Here is a 4,599-nt window from a genome sequence, read left to right as displayed (position 1 = left end):
ACATGGATATTCTACTGAGGCTTTGCACTCCAGAGGACACAATATAACTGTTGTGCATCCTAGCAAAAGCTGGTACATCAAGGATGAATCCTCTTATTACAATACTTATACCGTTCAAGTGGAGAGGAGTATTGATTAGGAGTGGGTTAAAAAAATCATGTCTGAGGCCATGAAATTTGAAAGGGGGGCTATTCCCTTGACAAGTTTTCTCAACACGGCCGTAGGAATGATAGGCATGTTTGTGGATGCTCATTCCACCGTGGGTGAATTAGTATCAGCAATGTTAGACAACAAAGAGTTAATGAGAATCCTAGAGGACAGCAAGTTTGACCTGGTACTCACCGATCCCTGCGGGTGCCATGGGGTTATTATGGCAAAATATCTAAACCTTCCTTTGGTTTATAATGTTCGTTGGCTAATGGCTGGGGAAGCTCATCTTGCTATTGCTCCTTCACCTTTATCATATGTCCCTATAACAGGATCTGGATACACTGATAAGATGACCTTTCTTCAGAGAGTTAAAAATGTGTTATTGCAACTAACCAACCTCATACAAAATCAAGTGGTGGTGAAGCTAGTATACCAGAAACTGTGTGACAAATATCTTGGGTCCGATATTGACTTCAACCAGTTAATGCTTGATGCAGACCTTTGGCTGATGAGAGTGGACTTTGTGTTTGAGTTCCCTCGTCCCACCATGCCTAATGTTGTCTATATTGGAGGGTTCCAGTGCAAACCAGCAAAACCTCTCCCTGAGCACCTGGAGGAGTTTGTGCAGAGTTCTGGAGAGCATGGGGTCATCATCATGTCTCTGGGGACCTTTGTAAGTGAACTTCCCTCTGATATGGCAAATGGGATTGCTGCAACTTTTGCTAAATTACCCCAGAAAGTCATCTGGAGATATAAAGGTGAGAGACCAGCCACTCTGGGCAACAACACTCTGCTAGTAGACTGGATGCCTCAGAATGACCTTTTAGGACATCCCAAGATAAAACTGTTTGTGGCTCACGGAGGAACCAATGGAGTCCAAGAGGCTATTTATCACAGTGTCCCAGTTGTTGGTATACCTGTGTTTTTTGACCAATACGACAACCTGCTGCGTCTAAAGGAGAGAGGAGCAGCTAGGATTCTTACACTAGCGACAGTGGACAAAGACAACAACTTTCAGGATGCCATCCAGGAAGTCCTGAATGAGCCCTCCTACAGGTTGAACATGCAGAGACTCTCCAGGCTGCACAGAGATCAGCCGATGAAGCCGCTGGACACCGCCCTCTTCTGGATAGAGTTTGTCGTGAGACACAAAGGTGCAGCTCACCTGAGAACAGAGTCCTACAGACTGCCCTGGTATTCCTACCACTCTGTAGATATACTGCTTTCTTTTCTGGCTACTGTTGCAGCGATTGCTCTTCTCCCTCTTGTGTTTGTAAGTTTTGCATGTCGTAAGAAGAGCTTGAAAAGGAAAACAAGTAAAAAATGAGAACCCACTGAACTCTGTCCTGTTTTTTGTACAATCATATTATACATCATTATGTTTACGAATCTTTATTACCTGAAAAATCAACTTAACATAATTGAGTGTCCACCAGCTACCCTTGCAGCAGGGGAATTATGGTTGGGTTGCATTTGTAAGCCTTCACAGTATAACAGGAATATCGTGTTAGTTTTCAATGCTGGATAAAGGCTGGTTGTGTAAGGCTTTTTTTACAAAGCTGTGTAACAATGAGAATAGGTCAACCCCTTCCAACACAGATACGGGTGAAAAAACCACTGTGACACAATCCATATTCAGGTTTAGCAGGCACAGCAAGCAGTTATGATTAGTTATCTGACACATTTGCAATCTGTTTAGAAAATTGCTTTCCATACAGGCTGCAAATATAATCACAGTATACGTAAATGCCCTAGTTTGTGTCCTCACATGGTTAAAATTAAAAGTGAAAAAATAGTGCCATACAGTTAAAGCCACTATCATGTAAAGTAATTGAATATTTACAGCAATGCACACACTGCTGCTCTGATGATAAAGCTGTAGCTGGATTCTTTCTGTCAGCGGCTCCGTTGTATTTCCCACAGGAGCTGCAGCAGCGATGAGAGAGGGGAGGAAAGCAGCAGTGACACATATATTGGATGCCTCTCTTAATTAGTAGCTCATGAAGAACAGGGTTTGTCATTACAGTCACTGCAGCAGATGGAGTACGTTTCTTATCAGATAATGTCAGGCCCTCTTTGGTTGAACTTTCCCGAGGAGACACTGGTAATGGGGGATGCAGACAGCTTGTATATTAATGATTTGACAGTGTCGAATCAAAACAAAATGAGAAAACAAAGAATGATTGGTGTTAAATGTCATCATTAACCACGTCTGGGCAAAATAATTAATGTGTGGATATTAAATAAATAAATACATTGAAAAAAAGACACTTAAAAAGATAAATAATAATAATGTTATCAGTCATTAACAGTCTTTATTTCTGTTTATTTAGCATTTTGTCTCTTTTTTCTATTTTCTATCTATCTATTAGCGTATCTGTTTTCATCTGGATTATTTGTTTTTTCTAAAATAAAATAGTTATGTTAATGAACTAATTTGGAGTCAAAACCAAATGCATGTCATCCAACCCAGTCTCACGGCATTTCGTGTTATAGTCAGGAAATGTAATCTATTGATTCGTGTTCACCAACACGATTTTCCCATTTTTTTTCGTGTCACACAGAACGATTTTAAAAGCAATGTGTTTCTATTGGTAGTACGTTTCGTGCCTGCACCAAATAATAACCAATTAGAAGGAAAAAAAGATTTAAAAAATACCGATTTCAGTATTCTGAGGCTCTGAGCCCCATTTATTTTCCTCACGGACGGCAAAAAAAGTCCGACATTATACAATTTAACATAAAAACAATAATCGTGGCTTGATATTGAGTAAGAACATGTTTTTATGAACCACACAGCTTCCGGTCTTCCAAGACCCGACCGGACAGAAATACGTGTTGCAGGCACGAAACATACTACTAATACAAATCCATTGCTTTTAAAATCGTTCTGTGTGACACGAACAAAAGGGGGAAATCGTGTTGGTGAACACGAATCAATAGATTAAATTAATTTCGTGACTATAACACAAAATGCCGTGAGACTGGGTTGGGACATGCATGACTGTGCAGACATGCCTAAAGAGAAGAAAACTGCATGTCAGTTTGAATAGCAAAGACTCCTGGAGGGAACAATACATTGGATATGATAGAGTTTGATGCTAATGGCTTCAGTTGTCTCTCTGGAGAGTTTGTGTTAGGTTTGTGTCGGCACAGATTTAAGGATCTCTCAAGGGCTAATTGTCTTTAAACTTTGTACAATGAATGTAAGTCCTTGAAGAAATAGCTTGACATTTTTTAAATAACCCTTGTAGTAGTTAGTTAGTAGTTAGACAACTCTCATGCTGTAACCACAATATGAAGCTACAGCCATGAGACAGTTAGCTTAGCGCCGTTTAGCTTAGCCTAGCAAAATACTTGAGATGAGGCTAGTCTGGCTAAACAGGGCTGCCAACACTCACGCATGCGGCATTGAGCGTGAGAGTTACGCAATTAACCCATATCTCACGGACTCACGCCACACATGCCTTTCCTCACGCTAAGTTTTCGTCCAAAAATAAATGTATATAAAAATAAAGTGAAGGAAAAGCAAACCGAGAGGTCTACGAAATGAGACGGTCTTCTGGCTTAGTTCAGTAAAGTTGGAACGATATTGGGAGATTCTGATTTCACGGATCAATAACTCATGAACAAAACGTTATTCAGACACAAATTACGTCTCCTAAGTACCGTGGTAAGGTTGACAACGAACTACAATCACATTTTGATCAAAAAAAGCCAATACGCGCCGTCCTCCGAGCTGGACACATTACATTGGTCTCTATCCGCAGCCGGAGAAAAAACGAGTGCTCAGGGACCGTCTGCAAAGTGCAACTCCGAAAAAGGAGAATACAATAATATTCAATCACTATTATACAGCTTATTACTACCAAACTCACCACCACACATCAATAGTCTTCTGTTGGTCATACTACAGCAGAGAGTTTGGAAGAATATGCTTTTGAATAATTTTGGGGAATATTTATAATGTAAAATCTTCAATAAATATGGCATCATCTTCAATAACTTTACTATTATACAGTATATTTCTACCAAACTCTCTATTTGCATTGTTGTTGTTAGCATCTGGTTAGCTAGCTGCGCTAACGGATAGAAGCTGTTTCTCAAACAATGAGAGGGAGTCAGGGAAAGCTCTCTTCTGTCAGGCTGAGAGAGATAACTACAGCTCAGTGAGGTAAGGGACTCTGTTTAGATAGTTAACTTTAGTCTGGGTCTCAAACGTTTTGGTCACCATTTATGAGAATAAATGAAAAACAGTTATGAAACACTATATGACAGTAAAACAAGAATACAGTTTTAAAAGGGGAGTGATTTTGTAAAATATCCATAAAGTAAAAAGAAAATTCTGTGTACAGTTCTGTTTCATTATGGGTGTTGAGAGGATGTATACATAGATCTCTTCATGTTGCTCTCAACGTCGCACCAGATTGATGCTTTCAACTTCAATTA

The 4,599-nt window shown here is 39.8% G+C and overlaps 1 pseudogene; it reads left to right on the top strand.

Annotated features, from left to right (window-relative positions):
* The first annotated feature begins 28 nt into the window (after positions 1-28).
* Positions 29-1,477, top strand: LOC104958158 (UDP-glucuronosyltransferase 2A3 pseudogene; annotated as a pseudogene).
* The last annotated feature ends 3,122 nt before the right edge of the window (positions 1,478-4,599 follow it).

The sequence above is a fragment of the Notothenia coriiceps genome, unplaced genomic scaffold (assembly GCF_000735185.1).
Source record: "Notothenia coriiceps isolate Sejong01 unplaced genomic scaffold, NC01 NC01_scaffold00028422, whole genome shotgun sequence".
In the NCBI taxonomy this organism is placed as follows: Eukaryota; Metazoa; Chordata; class Actinopteri; order Perciformes; family Nototheniidae; genus Notothenia; species Notothenia coriiceps.
Note: the sequence above shows the minus strand (reverse complement) of the source record. Positions and strands in the feature narration are given on the sequence as shown.